The following is a 26,615-nucleotide window of genomic DNA, read 5'->3' as shown; positions in this document are numbered from 1 at the left end:
GCCTTGTGATCTGTACATTAATATGTCAGTAAGTCATGTAGTTAGCATTCAATTTGTAGCTCATCACATTTATCGGGTGCTCCCATAGTGCTAGAATAGCCACTCGCCTTGGGTATAAATCCAGTAGTCCTAGAACGTAGTCTAGATGAAACTATCTACCATATGCACCGAAGCACACCAAAGCAATGTCACAATTGTCCTTAATTAGTCATATGTTGAAAAAGGCAGGAACAATCAGTACAGTCTCAAGGATGATGTTCAAGTAAGTGATCCACAGCTGTTGAAGTGTCCAGTCATTCACTTTTATTCCATAAAAGACAACAAACGGCAGCCAACGAGCGTTTCATCCTCCTGGACGTTATCAAGGCTTCTCTCAAGAGAATGCAGTCAGTTTTATTTGAATATACGGATCAAGTCGTTTGTGAGACAGGAATCTCCCTCTAAGTTGATTAAATGTCTAACAGCCTTGATTTGATATATTGAAGTATCACATATCCACGGTCCAATTTGCTGTGTGTACTTGAGTTTAAAAAAAATTCCCAAATATGATCGGATATGTAGATAACAATCATTCAAAGGCGCTTGTACCATGATGACCCTGCGCAGCATTGTTGCGTTCCCGAATAAAGTCTGGACTGCAGAGAAGCATTTCTGAAGTCCAGACACTTCAACAGCTGTGCATCAGTCCTTGGAACATCATCCTTGAAACTCTACTGATTGATTGTCCCTTTTGCGCCATAGGACCAATTAGGGATAATAGTGACATTGCTTTGGTGTGCTTTGGTGCATATGGTAGATAGCAATATTAAATTGTGTCCTCACACAAGTGTGGCACATCCTGTAATCCTAAATTGCATTCACTGTCAATGCAACGTAAGACTTATGTCATGATGCTGTAATGCATCCCTGGGCCTTTATCATGAGGACTAAGTAGCTGTGATCAAACAGTATGTTTTGTGTGTCGTTGATTGAACAATATAATCAAAAACTAGAGGCAACATTTTGAAGCTAGGTACATGTATGCTTTCAAAAAAGCAGATGTGCAGTTCACCCTGCTAGTACTACGTGGCATGCTGCATGCCAGTCAACTTGAGTAGTGTCATCAATTCTGAGGTTCATTGGTGTTGAGACAGCAAGCACATCTCTGTTTTCAAAAAAGCAAATTGCAACTTCAGTGCATTACTCATTTGGAGTGTGAAATGAATGGTCAAGTGGTATATATGTCTAAAGAAGATGTTCTTCATCCACGACACACTGTGACACTGTCTGAGCTCAGCTACCGTTGCAGATTAACCCCTTCGCTGTGGCGCGAATTCCGCCGCAGCGCTGGGGGGGTTTGGGATGAGCGCGGCGCCGCCATGCTCATGACGGAACCACGCCGTCATGAGTCACGGGCGAGCTGTGCTCATGACGGCGTGGTTCCGTCATGACTCCACCCACTTGCGCTGATCGCCCGCACAGGCGGGGAAACAGCACCGCGTGGGCGGAGCAGCCGCCAACGGCCGCAGCATGACGGAACCACTCCGTCATGAGCACACGGCACCCGTGGCTCATGATGGAGTGGTTCCGTCAGGAGCATGCAAGGGGTTAAGGATCACATGACTCCATGACTTGTACATGGGGAGCCAGATAATGTGATGTTTATGAGGAAATGATCAAAGGCCATGATGTATTTTAACTGGTTAGTCATTTCTCTATCTCTTCATAAATTGATTTGTTTTTAAGTGTGGAAATGATTTACGTGCAATCATGACATTCAGCAGACTGCTCAGTATGTGATGAAAAAAATTAGTAGTATTGTATTGGGTTGGGTGGGCCCCACAGTTACCAGATGATTGGCCCGACTGTTGGAATCATCACACATGATAGCATGCATTTCCTATGAACTTCTGTCCGTCATTTACTGATTGACTGACACATGTCTCCCTCTTGTCATACAGATAACATGAATGCGGAAGAGGAATGGGTTTTCCGCATACGGAAGAACCGATGAGCGCGTATATGCGAGGTAGCTAAGGGCTTCAGGTGGACCTCCTGGCAGTACGAAAAGCAGAAGGCAGCCAATATGTGGCTCACCAACGCCCCAGCCAAGAACAGCAAGACTACAAGCCAGCATCCTGTAGCCACCAAAGCCCCAACCCCAGCACCAGGAGCTGTTGGACCTCCCTCCACATCTGGACAGTCAAGTGGACAGGGACACTTTAATGAAAAGGATAGATGGTCTGGAGCTAAAAATAGGCAATATGTCCCAGAAAATGGACAGGATGCAGCAGACCCTGGACCATATAATCACCCTGATCTGAGGGCTGCTTGTATATAGTGTAACATATATATTGTGTATTATTTTCATATTTAAGATTCCTTTTATTGTACATTTATGGTTATTAATATAGGTAGCCATAGTTAGTTTATCTAGGTTAGTTAGTTAGATGTTCATTATTAATAACTTCACACATTTTTTATCATAAGGTATTCTAATAATATTTTAGGGGTGGGTTGGTCATTTAATGTGTGTTTACATGTAAAAAAAATTTTTTTACATTTCTAGTTAGTTCATGTATAGAATAAGTATGTGTATGTCTATTGTGCATTGATGTATTAAGGGGGGTGTGGGATGATGTTTAGTGGTCCCGCGTGAATATAGTTTAGCTTAGGATAATCAAGTTAAGTTAGGTAGGTTAAGCATAGTTAGTTTAGCTAGGTTTTAATATTTTAACAATAGTTTTTAAGGTAATTTAGGCAGAGTGTTTAAAATTAATGTAGATTTAACTTCCACCTTTTTTTATATAAAGATCTTGTTATTAACCAAGTTTGGACTATATTCCTTGATGGTCAGCATTTAGTGTGTTGTATGTGTGAATAAGTGGGCACATGGACTGTGAACACAGATTATTGTTTGAGTGTATCATATTTGTTCACTCTAGCAGGTTGGTGCTCCATGTCTGACTATATGTTCATGCTCATGCAACATCGGTGCTTCTATGTTTTGGGGTACCCACTCTTGGTACATCACATACATATGTTTTGGATTCTAATCATGAGTCTTTGGACAACCTCTGCATGTGTATCTATCACAAATCGGTCTCAGCTGGGTATGATGTTGCTATATGTAAGTGAAATATGGGTTGTATCATACACAGAATGTACGCACCACACCTTATCTCTCTCGGTGTTGTCATAGCTATAACATGTTAATGGACAAGTAGTAGTGTTACGAGTGGCTAATTCATATGACTGGACAACCCAATGTCTGTATACAGGCAGAGTTGAGTGGCAAGGCTAGTGTATGAAGTACCCTGGTCATACCTTCACCACATCTTGTTTGCTGGTATTCTTAAATTCTTAGGGCATACCAGTCATATTTTTTGACACAACATCATCAATGTTGGATGTGCAGATTCTAAATCCACTTGCACTGCCAGTATGTGACTGTTTGTGACACACTGGCAGTGCTTTTCTCTGTTCCGTATTTACAAGGACTTACCTAGCCACCCAGCATTGACTTTGTTATGTTAAAAAGACATCTTATATAGCACACAGCTGCCCCAGCAAAGGGGCGTCCCAGCGCTGATAGCAGACATAACGGGAGGCAGGTGACAGAAGGAGGACTAAATTGAAGGAAAGAGGTGGGTCTTGATAGCCTTACGAAAGGCCAGGTAATTATCTATGCTGCAAATGTGTATAGGAAGTAAGTTCCAGAGTTTAGCTGCTAGTGTTCGGAAAGAACGCCCACCAGCTCGAACCCTCCTTACCCGGGGAACAACCGCCGGGTGATGACCTATCGAGCGGAGTTGGCGAGTGGGGGTGTATGGTGAGAGCAGGTTGGCCAAGTTGCCAGGAGAGGAGAAATTCAAGATCTTAAACGCAATGCAGAGAGACTTAAACTCCACTCGTCTTGCCACCGGCAGCCAGTGAAGCCGACGAATGGCGCTGGTGGTGGAGCAGGTTCTAGGAAGACCAAGAAGAGTTCTGGCAGCTGCATTTTAGACCCTCTGCAGTCTCACAATCTCAGACTTGTTTGCCCCCAGGTAGAGCGAGCTGGCGTAATCCAGTCTCGACAAAACGGAGGCCTGGACAATAACCTGCCTAATGGACGGATCGAAAAAACCCAACTGTGGTTTGAGCCCCTGTAGTATACCAAAACACGTCCCTGCCACTTTATTAGTTTAGGCCTGGAAGCTGAGAGCCGAGTCAACCCAGACACCTAGGTTTTTCACCACCTGTTTGGGGGTGGGTGCACAACCAAGGGTAGCAGGCCACCAGCTTTCACTCCACAGCTCAGGATCTTTCCCCACCAGCAAGAGCTCAGACTTGCTGGCATTGAGCTGGAGGCAGTTGGCAGTCATCCACCCAGCGACAGCAGCAAGATCGCTCAGAGACTTATGGGCATCCTGCACACAGTTATCGGAGAGTGCAACTACCAAATGTGTATCATCTGCATATGATACTACTGTGAGCCCTCTACTCCTGGCCACCGCTGCTAATGGTTGGACATATAGATTGAAAAGCGTTGAGCTCAGAGCTGACCCCTGTGGCACACCCTGTTTAATAGTGTGAATCATGGAGGTGAAAGGGGGGGCCGTTACCTGGAAGGTCCTCCCGGAAAGAAAAGAGGCAAACCAGTCCAGTGCAATGCCCGCTATGCCTGCCTCCTCCAACCTCTGCAGTAAGATCTGGTGGGAGACCGTGTCGAACGCGGCACTGAGATCCAATAGGATCAGTGCCGAAGTATGTCCCTCATCCAGTGCTGTCCTTGTCACTACATCCACTTTACACAAAGCTTTATTTGTGAATGGTGCGTTCCATGTCGGTTGCTGTGGGTGTTCACACTTCACAACGCTGGAAGTAGACACATTTCCAGCTTTACAAGGAATCCTAAATCTGTCACTGGGTCAGTATGCTACGCCACATTAGGGGTGGCAGAGAGAGGCACATTGATGAGCAAGCTTTTCCTTTCACCACGTTTCTGAAAGTTTGAAGGTGTGCTGCAGTCTACAGCACGCATTAATTTAGCCAAAAGCCAGTTGTGACCGTTTTTGTGAGGGGACGTGCCCCTTAATGCACAAATAATAATCTCACCATGACGCAGGCATCCGTGACCCATGCTGCAAGGGTGCACGCACAGGCGCATGGCAGCTGTTTCAGCACCAGTGCAGGGGAGATCACAGGAATGCCACATTTGATTGGATATGTGTGACATTCCAGTGTTCAGAACGTTACACAGAGTGGCACAGTCAAAGTGCTTGTTGTGATGTGCTGCGGCACATTCATGAAAAACAGCACCTTAATTCTCCATATGACAGCATGTATTTTCACATTTGCAAAGTCATACTAACAGACATTGATCAAGTACTTAGCCACTCTTTCACGTGTGTCTGGGTTTCACAACAAACATTATACCCAGTGATATTGTGGAATGGTACAAACCTGACACAAGGGCTCATTGTTCTTGACACACAAGTAGTGAAGCATCACTCGTTGACATGTTTGAGAGTGTTGAAACAAATTTTATTTGAAAAGTAGCTTTGTGATTAATACATTGTTGTTGTCACAATGTATTGGACTTCAGTACTTAAGGGGAAAAAAGGTGTGCGGCACATGTGTTAAAATTTTTACAATGATCTTGTCTGTCCGACATTGTTCTAATTAAAGTCAATTTTTGTCGGTTGTCATACGACACCTGTGACTTTATGTCATTTTAGTGACCAGTCTTTCTCCAGAACGGTGTTGCTGAGTCATCCTCCGAGTCAACAGATTGTGGCTTGGTTGGTTCTGTAGCTGCAGGGCGTGTTGTCCCACTGCTACCACCAGCAGTGGCAGAGGAGGTGGAGGGAACACACGTTCAGGTGAGATTAAGTTTGGTATTAGAGCATTCAGCATCAGTTGCTGATTTTTGATCACAGTCAGCAACTCCTCATGAAAGGCAGTCATGGTTGCCATGTAGAGGTCTTTCTGTTGCTGCATGTCTCTCATTCTCTCATCGATGGCTTGGAGGTGCTGGGCTACATCCCTGGTGGCACTTGGTGATGTCATTTGAACATGCCTCTAGCTCATTATAGTTGAAATGTTTGCCAGAGATTGAGCTAGTCCTGATGTTTGGGTGTAGCTGGCTTGGTCAGTACCGATGTTAGCCAAATCAGGATTCATGCTTTTTGCAGTATGGCTTGCAGGATGCCACCCATACTCTCCACCGAAACATGTACCTCTCTGATGAGTTCCCGCTTTAGAGACACAGCGGGTCTTTGGAACTCAAGCCATGTGTTCTCCCACTCAGTGCTCATATTTGTAGTGGCAGATTCTGGTGGTGCTGGTGGTGGTTGGGGTTCCGCTGGAGCAGCTACGACGCCTTTGTCATGCTCTGGAGGTGGTGTAGGTGACCATATAGTGGTAATTAGCTCCTCCAGTGTGATTAATACGAAGAGGTAGTTGTGGACCCCAATTGGGAGAATTACCGCACCTCTAATATGAAACGTCAAGTCTGAATACAATTATTTTCTGTGTGACTCAATGATATATGTATTTGATAAACAAGTGGAGGTGCTATCAGCTCCAGGCACCCACTACCAAAGGTGCTAATTACACAATACAGCCTATGGTGTGTAAATGCAAGCCAGAAAAAGGAGCTTAGTGTAGCACTCTCAAGCAACGGTATAAATATCCAAAGTGTAATGGACAAGTGTAACCAACACAAATTATACAACAAACATAATTTTCTAGGAATAAGTTCCAGGTAGACCAATAATATCCTTTCTCCAAATATAGCTAGCCTTGTAATGGCCATAACATGGTGTCATTTAATAAGTTTTAATCTCACCAGTACTGGATATTATGCATTATATTTCTTTACAATTGTGTATAAATATGAAACAACATGTATGGTATTTACTTTTCCAGCCTTGAAAAAGTCTATGTTTATACGAAACACGTGTTGGCAAAATCCATCCTGGGAATACCGAAAAAAATAATACCAACAAGGGGAACAATGATTCTGTGGACTATTTGTGACTAGCTATATTTGGATAACGGATATTATTGGTCTCCCTGGAACTTATTGCTAGAAAATGATGGGCCATATTATCAAGGAACGGCGATAACAATATCGCTGCTTTAGTGGCAGGAAACTGCTGCTAAAGTGGCAATAATGGGCTCGATAATATGCCCTTGTGAATTCCCATAGAAGCCCAGGTTCACACCAGAACCTGGGCTTCTATGGGAATTCACAAGGGCATATTATCAAGCCCATTATCCCGCTTTAGAGGCAGATTTCTGCCGCTAAAGCGGCGATAATGTTATCGCCGTTCCTTAATAATATGGCCCGATGTTTTTTGTATAATTTTTGTTGGTTGCACTTGTCCATTACACTTTGGATATTTATACGGTTGCTTGAGAGTGCTGAACTAACCTCCTTTTTCTAGCTCCTCCAGTGTGTCATTGTCAATGGAGGGCAGGCGGTCGTCTATTTCATCAAACAGATTGGTGTCATCCACCTGTTGTGATGTTGAAGCAGTATCCTCTGAAAAATAAGTTGTGAATCTGTTAGTTTTGTTTGCATGTTCAATTGTAGTGAGGTTTAGTAAGAGGCATCACATGTGGCTTATCAAAGCTGATCTTTGTGTCACAGTCACGTGATCTATGTCCTGATGCAGACTGATGCTCAAGACTTACTTGCATGGACATTGCACCACATATTGTTACAGTAGTGGTGCTGGTCATTGGTATTCATTGATACAGACCTGTGTACATACACTGCATTGGAAACGTCGCTCTTAGTGGTAGGTGCACTTTTTGGACAACACTGTAATAGTAATTGTAAATTTGTGTGTGACACCAGGGTGTTAGCCTCCTTTCAAGCCAAACATAGTGGCAACCTAAAGAGATGTGTCCATGCACATTTTGGCAACATTACGGCCCATAGGTACAGGTACTCACTCAAACTACAACAAACACTGGTTAGTGGAAGTTTGCGATGTGCCAGCCTATCGCCCACTAAGAACACACTGTTAGTGATGCTATTACAATACGTTGTGACATGGCAAGATTTGCAGTTGTCTGCAATGAAGACTGATAGATACACTGCAGTAACCGTTAGCAAGCAATGACTGACAAAAGGCACATTAGCAACAAATTAAATCAAATTATTCAGCACTATTTCTTATGGCATCAACAGTGTAAAAACCGCCTATGCGTCAACCTACAATGATAACTAGGTAACTAAAATTATTTATAATGCATAATGCAGCCTGGCCCCAGTACCTCACAGATCAACAAATCCACCAAGCCCCCCAAATGCCATGATGACCATCCAGAGACCAAGGGAAAGGCAGAAATCTGGGCTACACTACTGAGTCCATGCACTTTGCTGAGCAATGCCAGTGTGTAACACATCTCATTGGGCACTCCTACTACACAATGGCATACAAACCCATCGAAGCACCAATGAGTTCCTGGCTTGGGTGCCATTGGTGGCCTGCCATTTGTGAGCTGACCTGGGATGCAGAGGTGCAGTGTAGTTGCTGGGCTGTGTTGTTGGGCATTGAGGCATTGGTGATCACCCTTGCCTGGTGGTGTAGCCTGCCAGGCTGCATGGAGGCATGTTGCAGACTTGTGTGAGAATACATCCAGGTCCCCTTTGTAGTAATGAATGGTACCTGTCCTCCTGAGTAACTACGTAGGGAGGTACACATTGCATACCATAGACCAACAGTACACTGTGCTGCACAAAGGATATTGCCAATGGTGGCCAACGCATATCTGCATCATAGGCCAGAGGATGAGTCACTGGCCATGCGCTGTGGAGGGTGTGGACCCTGAGATGATGCTAACTTATGTTGCACAAGCACTCAAACTACACACATAAGGGATGCGTGTTATTACCCATCTGTCTTGGCAGTGAATGCGGTACCCAGGCTTGTGTAAGCCCACCTAGCTGAGGATCATGCTGGCTGAGTCACCAACTTTGTGAGGGTGCATCAGATAACACCACCGTGTGGATGTCCAAGAGTGTGGAAGGTATGATGTGTAGTGGAGGATGCCCATGGTATAGTGGTGCGCAGGGGTAGCATATGTGGGTGCAGGACCCCCATATGGATAATCCATTACGGAGCTGGAGCATTGGGCCCATGATTTTGAGCAGTGGTAGACAGTGAAACAAATACCATAAAGGTAATTTATCTATATATTAATGCTATGTTTCCTTTCTGGATGGGAGGGTGATTGGGGGTGCTCTACTCACAAATAGGCCCAGGGTTCAGTGGTATGCCTACTAAAGAGCACAATGTCTGTTTATTTGTCCTAAGCTGGAACTGATGAAACTCCATTGGTTGCATCACAATGAGTTGATATGACATGCAATGTGAAGGCAACTGCGTGCCTGAGGTTACTTGGAAACTGCGTGCCTGAGGTTACTTGGATTTGAAATTCCAATGTGATAACTGTGTTGTAATGTACATCTAACAGGACGGAGGAAAGCCATGGATGAGACCGTGTGCGGCCATCTGCCCCTGGACTCCACTCACCAGCTAGGACCATTCCTCTTCTACACTCCTTCGCTGCGACACAAACACCCTCCTCACCATCCACCCTGTACGCAACCACACCTGCCATCTTGCAGAACTGTATGCTTATCTTGCACCCTGCACAAGTCCAATCTAAGAGCAAACCTTCTTCCACATCAACACAACAGTGCCTTGTGCCACCCAGCAAAACAACACTCCACACAACCAGCTCAACTCCATCCTCCACAACATGCAGGCACTACACATGCACACTACAGAACTGTCGCACCACCTTGCTGCTAACTCTTCATATGTCACCCACTTCACAAACACATGCACCAACCTTAGTTCTGGACCAGAAATCACCATCACCATCAGTGATGACTACTTACTTACCCACAAGGCCCACCACGTCCATCAAGGAGGAGGCATAGCCATCTCCTACGAGAAAGTAAAACACTCTGACCAACCATGCACTTTAATGACCCAGCAGTGACCGTGGTACTACACAACTTAAAAAGACGGACCAGGCAGAACAACATCCCCTTTGGCACCTTCATTTGCAGGCCCCCTGTCCATGTACACCCATTCATCAATGCCATTGTAGCCACCATTGCACACCAGGCTCACACACCCCCAACGACATTCCTACTTCGAGAACTCTAGTTCCACCTGAACTACCGCAGTGACCAGAACACCACCGCCTCCTGGGTGAAATCTCTGAAATCAAACTGAGGCAGCTATTGGCAACACCAAGCCACATTGCAGGAGACACCGACACGCACATCTCATCCACCAGTAGACAGATTCAACTACAGCCACGCCACCATATTCACCAAGAACAACCATCATTGTGAATGTCACACATTCACCATGCCCACCAGACACCACCACACTCATTGATCCACATCACAAAGGGATCCTGGACATCTAATCAGTTATCATTGAGTCCCTTGGCCCCAGCACTCCGCCAACACTTACATACAATGACCCCGCTGCACACGTCCTCCCCCCATTTATCGCAACCTGCCCAAACACACTGGCACACCTCAAGGATGGCCAGGCAAGATGTAGCACCACGTTGCACCTTATTACCTATGTTACGCATGTAGGCATATGCATGGCATTGTGCACATCTTTTATGTAGTCCTTGCACCAACAGGTCTTCACTTTGAACATTCACAAAAGTGAGGTTCTGGTGGTGCAAGGCCCTACATAAATGATGTCCAGTATGTCTGCTCCATCAGGGATGGAAATGGCAGTGCTTTTCTGACATTTTAAATGTGTGATTGACATATGTGTTTGACTTACGTTGAGAATAGTTGTGACAAGTATGAGGACAACAAGATGCACACATCAGACTGTGGCACAGGAAAATTTCTAGCTGCAATTACCACCATGACCCATTACTGACATCTGGGCACTTATTATGACTTACCACTTGTCTGCTCTTCAGTTTCTCTGGTGGCACTGTCGTGTCCGGAGATTCCTGTTACAATTTCCTCTGGGATGACAGCTGCCACCCGCTCCTCCAGGTCATCCAGGCCCTCCTGGTCTGCTGGGCTGCCTCCTCCAGTTTGTGAGGCTGCCTTACGGTTTGCCGCAAGCTTTTCTTTTGTCCGGCGCTTGCAGTCATACCACCTTTTCTTGCAGTCGAGGACAGTCCTCTTGGCCTGGGCCACGCTGTTGATTTTCTGGACAATTCTCTGCCATATCGCCTCTTTTCTCTCAAGAGGCAGCTTGGAACTAATGAACAGCTGGTGCTGGTAGTTGGTGACCTCCGTCACCACGATTTCATTTTCCTTGCGGCTAAAGTTGGACTTCCGTTTTCTTTTAGCCCCAGGCTCAGCCTGTGCATCAGGGCTTCTGCTAGCGGGGTTTGCCTGAGGGTCCTGGCTACTGGTGTGACCTTCCTGGTCCATTGTTGGGTCCTCTGGGGTCCACAAATGTCTTTATTGGTATTTGCGTCGCTTTCCCGGTTGCCTTTTGCCGCTCCCTGCAATGTACGCTGTCGCAGAGTCTTAGAAATGGCGTTGCATATCGCAAATCCACCTTACGTGACTTTTTCTGCAGTTGCGTCAGGCTGACTTGCGGCACTTTTGCGGCACCTACGTCAGTTTCTCTGACGCAGGTTGCAGCGTTGTGCCACGCTTCATCACCTTGTAGATTTGGCACATAGGGTGACCAACCGTCCGTAAATTTCACGGACAGTCCGTATATTTGACCTCACGTCCGTTGTCCATGAGGATCCTTTTTACGGACGCCTTTTGTCCGTAATTTTAGGCATTACAGAGAACAGAGCTGTTCCCCTGCGAGAGGCCTCAGCTCCCTGATGGGGCCGCCTCGCACTCCTCCGAGTACAAGAGCAGCCCCACACCGCCCATTGTCATTCTGTGTGGGGCTGATTGCCACATAGAGAATGACAATGGGTCAGTCTGGGCTGGCACAGCATGTGGTGGCCTCCTCCTGCCTCGGTCCAGGCAGAGCATTCTGTCACATGGAAGTACAAAAAACGCCCATGCTGCTGCTACCTGAGAATCCAGTTAATCGCAGGAAGGCAGTGAAAGAAGTTCAAAGGAAAGGATTACAGTTATAGTATAGCAGCCATGGTTGCTGCTTATTTATTTTATGCAACTAACAACCATTGACAAAGCCAATAGTTCTGGCTTGTTGTAGGAGTAATGTTACTTGTTCCAAGTGTAACGTTACTTGTTGTATTATATATCTGGATGCAATGACACATGCAACACAAATACCAGTCGGGCGGCACATTATATTAAGCACAGATTTTTAGCTTATGTGTTTTAAGCCACGCATTTTATTACATTAAACACCCTTTTGGAGAGACCCCCCTAGTTTTTACATCCCACTTAAAGCTCTGGAAACACCATGTCACAGTCGCCCCACGTCCAGGCACTGTGCATCATGCATGACTCATGCCCTCCACTTTTTCAGATTGCCTAAGTGCAGGGGCATAGTGAACCCTGCCCCACCCCTTGCTTTAGGAACTACAGCGAGGGTGGAGTTCTTGATGGGTCTCATAATTAATGTGAAAAGGTGAGTGAGTAAGTAAGTGATGGGATGGGTGGATGGATGGCTGGATAGATGAGTGACATGATGGATTGATGATGAGTGAAAGGGTGGATGACGGGCGAGAGAATGGGTGGATGGATGAGTGAAATGATGGATGGATTGATGGATTGATGAATTGATAAGTGAAAGGGTGGATTGCTGAATTGATCAGTGAAAGGGTGAATGGATGGACGGACGAGTGAAAGGGTGGATGTAAGGCTGGATGAGTAAGTGAAAGGGCGGGTAGATGGACAAAAGGATGGATAGATGAGTGAAGGAGTGAAAGGGTGGATGGATGAGAGACAGGATGAATGGATGAGTGAAAGGATGGATGAATGATAGGTTCAATGGATGTATTCATGAGTGGATGAGTAGATGGATGGATGGGTGGGTGGATGGAAGGATGGATGGCTAAGTGAAAGGGGAATTGAAGGTGAAAGGGGGATGGGTAAATGGATGGCTGAACAGGTGAATGGGTAGAAGGATGAGTGACTGGATGGATGAATGAGTAAGTGAAAGGATGGCTGGATAGGTAAATGGCTGGATGGATGAGTGAATAGATGGGTGGAAGAGTGGATGGATGAGTGTATGGATGGATAGGGTGAAAGGGTGGATGGATGGATGATGGATGAGTAAAAGGGTGGATTGAGGGATGGATGAGTGAAATGATGGATGGAAGGATACGTGATGGATAGGTTTGTAAATGGATGAATATGGACATGGATGGGCACACAGATGGAAGGACAGAATGAATGGTGAAAGACTGAATGATGGATGAAAGTATGATTACACATTGTAAGCCCAATTATCTTAAGCAACATTTCTTATACATTGACTTTCACATTTATATGAGTGATTGTCTCTATATAATATGTGTGTGTTGTAACGCACTCCAACACTCTGCCCCACATACTTGGGATGAGTAGCACTATAGAAGAAATTAAATACACATGAGAGAGGCTCTATGTGAAGATGAGGGGCGCCATTGGAGGGTGGTCTCACTTACCCACAAGGCCCACCACGTCCATCAAGGAGGAGGCATAGCCATCTCCTACGAGAAAGTAAAACACTCTGACCAACCATGCACTTTAATGACCCAGCAGTGACCGTTGTACTACACAACTTAAAAAGACGGACCAGGCAGAACAACATCCCCTTTGGCACCTTCATTTGCAGGCCTCCCTGTCCATGTACACCCATTCATCAATGCCATTGTAGCCACCATTGCACACCAGGCTCACACACCCCCAACGACATTCCTACTTCGAGAACTCTAGTTCCACCTGAACTTCCGCAGTGACCAGAATACCACCGTCTCCTGGGTGAAATCTCTGACATCAAACTGAGGCAGCTATTGGCAACACCAATCCACATTGCAGGAGTCACCGACACGCACATCTCATCCACCAGTAGACAGATTCAACTACAGCCACGCCACCATATTCACCTGGAACAACCATCATTGTGAATGTCACATATTCACCATGCCCACCAGACACCACCACCATCATTGATCCACATCACAAAGGGATCCTGGACATCTAATCAGTTATCATTGAGTCCCTTGGCCCCAGCACTCCGCCAACGCTGACATACAATGACCCCGCTGCAAACGTCCTCCCCCCATTTATCGCAACCTGCCCAAACACACAGGCACACCTCAAGGATGGCCAGGCAAGATGTAGCACCACGTTGCACCTTATTACCTATGTTACGCATGTAGGCATATGCATGGCCTTGTGCACATCTTTTATGTAGTCCTTGCACCAACAGGTCTTCACTTTGAACATTCACAAAAGTGAGGTACTGGTGTTGCAAGGCCCTACATAAATGATGTCCAGTATGTCTGCTCCATCAGGGATGGAAATGGCAGTGCTTTTCTGACATTTTAAATGTGTGATTGACATATGTGTTTGACTTACGTTGAGAATAGTTGTGACAAGTATAAGGACAACAAGATGCACACATCAGACTGTGGCACAGGAAAATTTCTAGATGCAATTACCACCATGACCCATTACTGACATCTGGGCACTTATTGTGACTTACCCGTTGTCTGCTCTTCAGTTTCTCTGGTGGCACTGTCGTGTTCGGAGATTCCTGTTACAATTTCCTCTGGGATGACAGCTGCCACCCGCTCCTCCAGGTCATCCAGGCCCTCCTGGTCTGCTGGGCTGCCTCCTCCAGTTTGTGAGGCTGCCTTACGGTTTGCCGCAAGCTTTTCTTTTGTCAGGCGCTTGCAGTCATACCACCTTTTCTTGCAGTCGAGGACAGTCCTCTTGGCCTGGGCCACGCTGTTGATTTTCTGGACAATTCTCTGCCATATCGCCTCTTTTCTCTCAAGAGGCAGCTTGGAACTAATGACCAGCTGGTGCTGGTAGTTGGTGACCTCCGTCACCACGATTTCATTTTCCTTGCGGCTAAAGTTGGACTTCCGTTTTCTTTTAGCCCCAGGCTCAGCCTGTGCATCAGGGCTTCTGCTAGCGGGGTTTGCCTGAGGGTCCTGGCTACTGGTGTGACCTTCCTGGTCCATTGTTGGGTCCTCTGGGGTCCACAGATGTCTTTATTGGTATTTGCGTCGCTTTCCCGGTTGCCTTTTGCCGCTCCCTGCAATGTACGCTGTCGCAGAGTCATAGAAATGGCGTTGCGTATCGCAAATCCACCTTACGTGACTTTTTCTGCAGTTGCGTCAGGCTGACTTGCGGCACTTTTGCTGCACCTACGTCAGTTTCTCTGACGCAGGTTGCAGCGTGTGCCACGCTTCATCACCTTGTAGATTTGGCGCATAGGGTGACCAACCGTCCGTAAATTTCACGGACAGTCCGTATATTTCACCTCACGTCCGTTGTCCGTGAGGATCCTTTTTACGGACGCCTTTTGTCCGTAATTTTAGGCATTACAGAGAACAGAGCTGTTCCCCTGTGAGAGGCCTCAGCTCCCTGATGGGGCCGCCTCGCACTCCTCCGAGTACAAGAGCAGCCCCACACCGCCCATTGTCATTCTGTGTGGGGCTGATTGCCACATACAGAATGACAATGGGTCAGTCTGGGCTGGCACAGCATGTGGTGGCCTCCTCCTGCCTCGGTCCAGGCAGAGCATTCTGTCACATGGAAGTACAAAAAACGCCCATGCTGCTGCTACCTGAGAATCCAGTTAATCGCAGGAAGACAGTGAAAGAAGTTCAAAGGAAAGGATTACAGTTATAGTATAGCAGCCATGGTTGCTGCTTTTTTATTTTACGGTACAAAAGGGGGTGGCGATGGACGGAGCATCAGAACCAATCAAACACTCACACCCAGTCAACAGATCTGGGTTTGATCCATCACCGTTCTTTAGCCCACTCTGCCACCCCAGTTCAGACATGGCCATATGCAAATCAGTCTGACCCTGTGCCTCATGGGAACAGTCCAGCCCGAACTGCCAAGCCATGCCTTCCCTGGACCGGAAACAAGCTTCCTAGGACCGGTTTCTGGCATTTCAGCCGTCTTCAACCAGGCTTGTTTGAATCCAGTGGCAAAGTGGGCAAGGGACTCACGTCTGAGCATACCCTGCCAACTTATGGCGAACAAAGCGGTACAAAAGGGGGTGGCGATGGACGGAGCATCAGAACCAATCAAACACTCACACCCAGTCAACAGATCTGGGTTTGATCCATCACCGTTCTTTAGCTCACTCTGCCACCTGAGTTCAGACATGGCCATATGCAAATCAGTCTGACCCTGTGCCTCATGGGAACAGTCCAGCCCGAACTGCCAAGCCATGCCTTCCCTGGACCGGAAACAAGCTTCCTAGGACCGGTTTCTGGCATTTCAGCCGTCTTCAGCCAGGCTTGTTTAAATCCAGTGGCAAAGTGGGCAAGGGACTCACGTCTGAGCATACCCTGCCAAATTATGGCGAACAAAGCGGTACAAAAGGGGGTGGCGATGGACGGAGCATCAGAACCAATCAAACACTCACACCCAGTCAACAGATCTGGGTTTGATCCATCACCGTTCTTTAGCCCACTCTGCCACCCCAGTTCAGACATGGCCATATGCAAATCAGTCTGACCCTGTGCCTCATGAGATCAAACCCAGATCTGTTGACTGGGTGTGAGTCTTTGATTGGTTCTGATGCTCCGTCCATCGCCAACCCCTGAGTCTCATAAATAATGTGAAAAGGTGAGTGAGTAAGTAAGTGAAGGGATGGGTGGATGGATGGCTGGATAGATGAGTGACATGATGGATTGATGGATGAGTGAAAGGGTGGATGACGGGCGAGAGAATGGGTGGATGGATGAGTGAAATGATGGATGGATTGATGGATTGATGAATTGATAAGTGAAAGGGTGGATTGCTGAATTGATAAGTGAAAGGGTGAATGGATGGACGGATGAGTGAAAGGGTGGATGTAAGGCTGGATGAGTGAGTGAAAGGGCGGGTAGATGGACAAAAGGATGGATAGATGAGTGAAGGAGTGAAAGGGTGGATGGATGAGAGACAGGATGAATGGATGAGTGAAAGGATGGATGAAAGATAGGTTCAATGGATGGATTCATGAGTGGATGAGTAGATGGATGGATGGGTGGCTGGATGGAAGGATGGATGGCTAAGTGAAAGGGGAATTGAAGGTGAAAGGGGGAGGGGTAAATGGATGGCTGAACAGGTGAATGGGTAGAAGGATGAGTGACTGGATGGATGAATGAGTAAGTGAAAGGATGGCTGGATAGGTAAATGGCTAGATGGATGAGTGAATGGATGGATAGGGTGAAAGGGTGGATGGATGGATGATGGATGAGTAAAAGGGTGGATTGAGGGATGGATGAGTGAAATGATGGATGGAAGGATACGTGATGGATAGGTTTGTAAATGGATGAATATGGACATGGATGGGCACACAGATGGAAGGACAGAATGAATGGTGAAAGACTGAATGATGGATGAAAGTATGATTACACATTGTAAGCCCAATTATCTTAAGCAACATTTCTTATACATTGACTTTCACATTTATATGAGTGATTGTCTCTATATAATATGTGTGTGTTGTAACGCACTCCAACACTCTGCCCCACATACTTGGGATGAGTAGCACTATAGAAGAAATTAAATACACATGAGAGAGGCTCTATGTGAAGATGAGGGGCGCCATTGGAGGGTGGTCTCAAGGGCGGACTGGCCGGACCGGGCATCAGGCGTTTTCTCTGGGAGCTGGAAAGGTGGGGGCGGTTTTGTTACCACAAAAAGACCTGCACATTTGCTTAAAGCTGCGCGCACACTGACAAAACATGAAGTGCACAATTGTCTCAACCTAATATAAACTTATTTTCACTTGTACTTTAGTAGTTGTTTATTTACTTATCTACTATTGCGCAACCTACTCTGTGTCTGTAAAACGTACCTTTTGTCCTGAATTTTGACCTCCTGTCCTGAATTTTTGTCCTGAATTTTGACCCCTTGTCCTGAATTGTTACACTCACTGTCCTGAATTTGCACCCATGTCAGTTGGTCACCCTATTGGCGCATCCGCGCTGACTTGCAGCGGCGACGCAAGATTTCTAACGCATCTCTGCGTTGCGATGCGTCACTTATTGTAAATCTGCCCCAGGGTTTCCTCGCTGCAGCACCTGTATCAGCCCGCCTCGGTGCGAGCACTCTATTTCCAGGAAAACGCCTCCGGCCCCACAATTTTGCTCTCACCTTCACAGCTACTCTTGGAGGCAGTCCTTGGTTTTTGCTGGCACGTCCAAGTCGGGTAGATCGCTGGTGCCACCCAGGCCTCTATACAGCCCTCCAGAGAGCACCCCAGAGTCCCACTCGTCCAGCCGATGGCACCTCAAATTTGCCCCCGGGGAAGGGTACCCCCGGGGAAGGGTACCCAGCAACCTCTGCAGGACCGCACGCTAGGCCGCTTCTCTCTCCTGCGCACGGCCCCTGACCTCCTTAACTAAGGGAACAGAAATGCAGCGGGCCCCCGTCCGCCACCAGGGAGACCACAGTCATTCCTGGGGTGGGGGATGGAAGAAGGGTACAGGGTTCACAAGTCGTGTACTATGGTTGCTACTACGTCTCAAGAGTTGGGCCCAGCGCGCTCAGGTCAGTGGAGACTACCCAGGGGTGGACCACGTCTCGGCGCCTCGCACCGCAGCCAGACAGGACACTAGTGACAGTCTGCTTCGCTCCCTGGCCCCGTCGTTGCAAGCCCAGTGCAGTGTCGGGTTTATGCAGTGCAAGTCCCCACCTTCGGTATGTGTAGAAGTGAAGGGACCCTTCTGTGGATATAGGGGTAGGAGGGTAGGTAGGAAGGCTTTGTAGAGGTAGATAGTGTTTGATGTGTGAGTGTTAGTTGGAGTGATCTTGTTTGCTTAAAGTGGCAGGTGTTTTTTTCAGATATGTGCATGTTAATTGTTGTGCATTTTTCCTTGTTCATTTATATAGTTAGGAAAATGAATAGCATTTCTGGCCCTAGGCCCTAACAGGTCTGAACAGGCCCAAATAAGGAAGACGTCCTTATTCCTCTCCTTATTTTGCCCCGACAACCGGGCTGAGATGCCCTGAGAAGAGGGCTAATATAGGTTGGTGGTGAGGTCACATGACCCTCTCTCAGGCTCATCTGCTGACCCAGCTTATTGGTTGGGCCCCAAAAACCAAACAAGTTCACCTAGGTGTGTTCAGAAACATTTGTAAACAGCAGGCAGGCAGAATAGTACAAAAATCACAAACTTTAACTTACAGTTAACAGGAGCAAAGTTAGAACCCGGGCCGGGTAGGCAGAGCCGGACCCATTAGAGGCCCGGGTCAAAACGCCATCCGGGGGCGGCGGCCCTCCCCCTCCCAACCCCCTCCGGAAATTTGCATGGGGGCTAGGCCAACGCGGCCAGGATTGGCCCGGGGGGCACGGGCAAGCACCCCCCCAATCAGGGGGCGAGCATAGGGGCCGGGGGGGGGATAAAAAGGGACGCAGGGCTCCAGTGGAGTCACAAATCCCCCCCCTCCCCCGAGCTGAGGACGGAGAAGGAAGAAACCCACCCACCCACACCTAAGAGTCGGGCGTCGCAGCTGCACGGTGGAGGGTAGCGGGACAAAACTAACAAAATTACCAAACAAAAGGGAAGAACTCAGTAGAAGATAGATGTGAGGCTCTCACAGGGCCCTGGGGATGCCGCACGGCAGGGGCAGTGAGCGAGCCAAAGAGCGGCACGCCGCCAGCAAAGTTTAGAGGTAATGCTCTCCCATGACCCTTGGGATGCCTCACGGCAGGGGCTCAGAAGGAGACAACAAGCAAAGGACCCAATCGCAAGAAAATAGAGCAGATGCGCAAGAAAAGGCCCTTGGGATGCCAGCCGGCAGGGACCTCTGGGCGAGGGGAGGGCCCTCGAAAGGGCACAGGGCGAGCGGGACGGCACTTGCAGCCCGGACAGGTCCAAACGGAGGCCCGCCAAATCGGTAGCAAGCTGAAGCCTAGACCCGGAAGCACAGAACGCAAAAAGGGCCCCCTCCTCGCCTAGGTGATTGCTAGAACTGGGTCAAGGACAATGATAATGCAGCATGTACATAACCACGATCAATGTGATACAAATGTGTAAGGTGTTATCATGCTAATAAAACTGCGACCTTTTCAGGCACCCAAGAAAGTTGTCAGTGGTGTTTTAGGGTTGCAGAGTGGGGAAGCGGGGAGGGGCGACTCGCCACCTGGAGGGGGTTTGTCACAAAAGCTGATCTAAAGCAGATATCACTTCCATCTGCTGTGTCTCAGCCCCTATGATTATAGTCAAAGGACTACACAGCTATTGGGTGGATCAGCAGACTCAGGTAGTCATCAGGGACTGTAAATGGAAAACGCAAGGGGGGAAAGATAGCAGAAATTCAAAGAATTTAGAATTTCACAGGGGTGAGTGGAGAGGGAGAGGAGAAAAAGACCACATAGCAGAAGACAAAAAAAGGCTAGAAAGAAGGAAAGCAGAGCATAGAAATTAGAGTAAAGCTAGTAAGTGGTGAGGGTTGGGAAGTTACAGATCACTGAGGGGGTGAGGGGAGTAGGAATGGAGGAAAGAGCACAGAGAGGAAGATAAAAAAACAGAGGCCGCAAAGGGGGAAAGCAGTACAAAGAAAGGGGAGCCAGTAAGTTGTGGGTCTCAGGGAGGGAGGAAGTGCAAGATAAAGCAGGGGGACAGTGGAGAGTAGAGATATACCAAATATAATCATAGAGTTGCTTACCTCTGTATTTTTGTTTATTATCTGGGTTTTGCAACATATGGGGGCATATTATAGATAGGGTGCACTTTTCCTGGTTGCGCCATGGCGCACCTTTAAGCAGATGGGGTGAGCGCATACAGGAAAAGTGCGCCCTATCATGTAGAATGCCTTTCCTGCAGGGCAGCCGCAAACGTGTGCTGCCCCGAGGGCAGTGCATTCATGAAAAATACGGAAGAGCAGTTTAAAAGCTGCTCAGCGTTGCTCTGTGCAGGCGGGAACCCGCCTGCACTTTAACGAGGGATTTGAGATCCCCTTGCAGGTGGGTGCAGTGAGTGACTGCATCCACCTAAAAGGGGATGTTTGAGGGGGGTCCATAGGATTCCCTTTCCCCCATCTAGAGGGCTGCCATCAGGGGGCACACTCATAGTGCGCCTCCTGACAGCGTCTTTGCCTCTGCCCCCGCGTCTATCATACAGCGTGGGTGCACAGGCAAAGGGATTCCCTCATTTGCATGGGGACACAACGCCATGCAAATGAGGGAATGCCCTCTTGAGAATGCGCTGGTGCTGCATGTGCGCCAGCACTTTCAGTATTACGTGAGGAGCTGCATAAGTGTCTGTGGCCACTTCTGTAATACCAATGCACCCAGGGGGCACGCAAAGCGTACACACATGCCCATTGAGCCCCCGGAGCACGTTCTGCAATATGGCCCATGGTATTCCAATAGTTCTAACAATCCGGGAAGCGTCTAATTATATTCATGTTGTTCACATGTGGTTGCTTCCATTTGGGACACATTACCTCTTTATGCATTTTTAAATTTGCCATCTTCACCAGTGCTCATTATATACTGTAAATGGCAGACAAATTAGTTTGCTTAAGATGGGAAGATTTTACAGTGCGGTATAGAAACTCTATAGATACTTGCCACTCTGTTTCGGGTATGGGGGAGCATCCATCCCATGTCTTCCAGGGCGGTGTCATCTTGGATTTAGCAATTTCTTGGAACAGGTTGTACCATGTGGCTGTTTCCTTAGCGTCTCTATGTGAAGAGATGACAAAATGTTCCAGATCATGGCTGTTTGCCTTGCATCTCACCAGTTTTGCTGCCCGAACTATACATATAGTTGTATTCATTTAATGTTGACAATCTATACACAGTATTGTGACTTACTTTGTCCCATGAGTGCAGCGCCCAATCATTTACTAGCCCCCCGTACTCCCCCAACCTTCAATCAATCAATCAATCAATCAGGGATTTGTTGAACGCACTACTCACCCGTGAGGGTTTCAAGGCGCTGGGAGCAGGGGGGTTTCGGGCAGCTCCGGTCATCCGAAGAGCCAGGTCTTGAGGCTCTTCCTGAATGCTTGCAGTGTGGGGCTTCTTCTGATGCTGAGGTGTCTTGGCCGCGATCTTGTAGAAGGCTCTATCTCCAGTTCTGGCTCTGTGGGTGCGGGGGATTTCGCCAAGGCTAGTTCGGCGGAGCAGAGATTTCTCATGGGGGGGTAAAAGGAGATTCTTTAGTTGAGATATTGGGGTCCGGTGTTGTTAAGGGCTTTGTAGGCGTGAGTGAGCAGCTTGAAGGTCACTCTTTTTTTGATGGGGAGCGAGTGGAGGTCTCGTACGTTCTGGGTACTGTGGTCTTGTTGTGGGATGCTGAGGAAGAGTCTGGGTGTGGCATTCTGAATGGTCTGGAGTTTGTGGAGTGGAGATTTGTTGATTGCGGCATAGAGGGCGTTCCCATAGTCCAGTCTGCTGGTAATGAGTGCGCGGGTGACAGTCTTTCTGGATTCGGGACGGGATCCATTTGAAGGTCTTTCAAAGTATGCAAGGATGTTGAAGCACATGGAGCATACGGCATTGATCTGTCGGTTCATGGTGAGGGAGGAGTCGAGTATGATGCCGAGGTTGCGGGTGTGGTCCATGGGTGTAGGGGGGTTACCGAGGGAGTGGGGCCACAAGGTACCTTTCCATGCGGAGGGGTGGATCCGAGGATGAGGACTTCAGTTTTCTCCGAGTTGAGCTTCAGGCAGCTGCTGCTCATCCAGGATGCAACGTCCTTCATTCCTTCCTGGAAATTGTGCCTGGTGATGTCGAGTTCCTTTGTGAAGGAGAGAATGAGCTGGGTATCGTTGGCTTAGGATATTATGCTGGGTCCGTGTTTTCTGACGATGGCTGCTAGGGGGGCCATGTAGATGTTGAAGGGCATGGGGCTGAAGGAGGATCCATGGGGTACTCTGCCGCATCTGAACTCTGTGGGTTTGAGGAGGAAGGGCGGGAGTCTTATTCTTTGTGTTCGGTCGGCAAGGAAGGAGTGGATCCAATCTAGGGCAGTTCCCTGTATACCGGCGTCGTGGAGTCTGGTGACTAGTGTGCAGTGGGGGACGTTGTCGAAGGCTGCTGAGATGTCTAGTAGAATGAGGGCTACCGTGTGGCCTTGGTCGAGGAGTGTGCGGATGTCATCTATGGTGGCTAGGAGGGCGATCTCGGTGCTGTTGTTGCTGCGGAAACCGGATTGAGATATGTTGGGGATTGAGTTGGATCAATGAAGTTTGTGAGCTGGATGTTGACGACCTTCTCAGTGACTTTGGCGATGAAGGGGAGGAGAGAGATGGGTCTGTAGTTCTTGAGGTCCGTCGGGTCTGCGGAGGGTTTCTTGAGGAGGGGTGTGACTTCTGCACGTTCCCAGTCGGGGAATGTGCTTATTTCGAGGGCGCAGTTGATTGTCCGTTGTTCTGGTGTGATGGCAGAGGCAGTCTTGTGGAAGATGTGTGGCGGTCAGTGGGTGCTCCGGAGTGTATGCTCCTCATGGTCTTTGCAGGGTCTTCTGTGGTGACAGAGTCCAGGGAAGGATGGTCAGCTGAGTGGCGTTATTGATAGCAGGTGTCTTGGTACCGTTCATCAAAGTGGTCGTAGAGTAGCCTGGTCTTGTGGTGGAAGAAGGAGCCGAGTTTGTTGCAAAAGTCCTGGGAGGGAGGGGCATCAAAAATTTTGCTAGGGGGTTTGGTGAATTCTTGTATGATGTTGAAGAGTTCCTTGGAGTTGCGGGAGTTGGAGAGGATTCTGTCCTGGATGAAGTTCCTCTTCGTGGACCTGATGAGTTGGTGGTGTCCTGTAATGGCGTTCCGGTAGGCGGTGTGTTCTTCCAGGGTTCTGCTGTTCCTTCATGCTTTCTTGAGTCGTCGGTACGTGTACTTGGATTCTCGGAGGTCTGTGGTGAACCAGGTCACTTTCGTTGTGTGTTGTCTGTCAGAGTTCTGGAGGGGAGTGAGAGTGTTGGTGTGGTCGGCGATCCATCTGTGGAGTTTGTTGGCTGCAGTGTTGGCATTGGTCGTGGTGGGGGGGAGTGTGGCTGAGTGCGGCAACGAGGTTCTCTTTGGTGATCTTGCTCCAGTTCCTGTGTGGGGGCGTAGGCTTGTGTGTGGTGGGTTTCGTGAAGTAGAGTGGACGCAGTGGTAGTACGTCCATAGGGGTTGCGTGGTGTGGCTGAAGCAAATGTTGTTTCCCTTTGGCGAAGATGGGGTCGAGGGTGTGTCCTGCCTTGTGGGTGGGGGTGGTGACAATATGCTTCAGTCCGATGTAGACAAAGTTGTCTAGGAGGTCGGTGGAGTTGGGGCCGCTGGGGTTATCGAGGTGGAAGTTCAGGTCTCCGAGCAGTACGGAGTCCGTGGAGGTGAGGGTGTGCTCTGTGTTGGTGTTGATGAACGGGGAGGTCTTTCCTCTAGATCTTGCATCGGTCGGGGATGGCAGTTGCGATGTCAGGTGCGGAACTGTCGTTGGTCCAGGTCTCTGTGAGGAAGGCAATGTCGGGCGAGAGGGTGTTGAGGAGGTCACAGATTTCTTCTGCGTGTCTGTGCAGGGAGCATACGTTGAGGAGGATGCAGCTCAGGGGTTTGAGTGCGCTGGTGTTCTGTGGGGTGGCAGTAGCTGTCGGGGTCTGGAGATGGGTGAAGGTGCGGTGGCAGTGTCGGCAGGAGAACGGGCCTTGGGTGATTCTCGGTGTCGAGAGCTGGCAGTTGTTGTTGCATCCAGGGTTGCGTGCGTGGAGGGTTGCTGAGTCGTAGTGGCGGGGGGGCAGAGGACCAGGGTACCTGACGCTGGTCATGGTCGGGTTGCGGACGGGTCTATTGCTAATATAAATATGGGGCTTAAAGGTGAAATACACCTGACAAGTGTCCAGAAAGGCCTTTAGTTTCCTTGGATTCCTCTCAAATTTTAATTCTGCCAAACAAGCAAGAGGAGGGTCCAGAAAATCTTTGTTTCAAGATAGCAAGCGAGTGGCGTGCGTAAGGTAGCATTGTTGATGGCCAAGTCTTGGTCATGGAGAGTCAACTGTTTTACTGCAGTTGATAATTCCTTATTTGAAAAACAAGAGATCCTTCAAAAACAATACAGCATGCGATAAATATAGACCAGAATCGGCTCTATATCACTTGTACAATGCCCAGCCGGACATTGAAGTTTTAATGATCAATAGAATTAATTTCTGACATACAATAGAGTGTAGAGTGGGACACAGTCCTGTGTCCTTACCAACTGAACAAAAAGTACAGACAGTCAAACACAAGAAACATACATCAGGCTGAAGAATGAAGCTTATAGCCAGTACGAAATACAAGGGCAAGCTTTCTTAAAGGTACAATGTCATGCACAATTTTTAACAAATGCGTTTAAAATGCATGTTTGTACATGGGGTCGACGACGTTTCGATCTATTCAAACAATACATAGATCATCATCAGGACTAGAGAGAATAAAAGCCTGAATTTACAATTCCCATTTCGGAGATGAATCACTCCTTGAGTAATTGCACACAGTTCCAGGTAAGGAAGTGGTTGCGCGGAACAGCCGACCAGGACAATACCATGGAGGTTCAGCTGAAAACAATTGTCCGCTGCAGCTTGTGGAGGGAATTAAGGGAACGACCAACTACCCAGCAAGGCGGCCTGAGAATCCAAGGTCCGCCAGCATCCAGGGGAACTGCACGATCGCTAGTTGGTCCAACTAGCGATCGTGCAGTTCCCCTGGATGGTAGTTGGTCGTTCCCTTAATTCCCTCCACAAGCTGCAGCGGACAATTGTTTTCAGCTGAACCTCCATGGTATTGTCCTGGTCGGCTGTTCCGCGCAACCACTTCCTTACCTGGAACTGTGTGCAATTACTCAAGGAGTGATTCATCTCCGAAATGGGAATTGTAAATTCAGGCTTTTATTCTCTCTAGTCCTGATGATGATCTATGTATTGTTTGAATAGATCGAAACGTCGTCGACCCCATGTACAAACATGCATTTTAAACGCATTTGTTAAAAATTGTGCATGACATTGTACCTTTAAGAAAGCTTGCCCTTGTATTTCGTACTGGCTATAAGCTTCATTCTTCAGCCTGATGTATGTTTCTTGTGTTTGACTGTCTGTACTTTTTGTTCAGGTGGTAAGGACACAGGACTGTGTCCCACTCTACACTCTATTGTATGTCAGAAATTAATTCTATTGATCATTAAAACTTCAATGTCCGGCTGGGCATTGTACAAGTGATATAGAGCCGATTCTGGTCTATATTTATCGCATGCTGTATTGTTTTTGAAGGACCTCTTGTTTTTCAAATTAGTAAGTACCCTGGGTCCTTCCTACCTTACGGGTTTCCCCTTGTCAAGCTTTAATATATGTTGATAATTCCTTGACCTGATCCATCTTTACATTTCATTGGTGTCGCAACCTGTTGAGAGCAGGTCTTCTTTGTGACAGGTGTATGGTCTTCTTGGTGCATGGAATGGCCTACTATCGCTAGTAACAAAACCCAACAGCAGAATGAAACTGGGAGTATAGAAATGCTCGAAAAATAATATACTGAAGAAAGGAAAAACTCGAGACCAGAA

General features: G+C 47.8%; 1 long non-coding RNA gene across 1 annotated transcript in view; it reads left to right on the top strand.

The window, feature by feature from the left end:
- Positions 1-2,312, top strand: part of LOC146858181 (uncharacterized) — a 39,375-nt gene extending 37,063 nt beyond the window's left edge. The window contains exon 3 of the long non-coding RNA XR_014979664.1: positions 1,941-2,312. This is a non-coding gene — a long non-coding RNA (uncharacterized LOC146858181). The remainder of the gene's footprint in view (positions 1-1,940) is intronic.
- The last annotated feature ends 24,303 nt before the right edge of the window (positions 2,313-26,615 follow it).

The sequence above is a fragment of the Triturus cristatus genome, chromosome 3_2 (assembly GCF_964204655.1).
Source record: "Triturus cristatus chromosome 3_2, aTriCri1.1, whole genome shotgun sequence".
NCBI lineage: Eukaryota > Metazoa > Chordata > Amphibia > Caudata > Salamandridae > Triturus > Triturus cristatus.
This window is presented reverse-complemented; position numbering and strand designations above follow the sequence as displayed.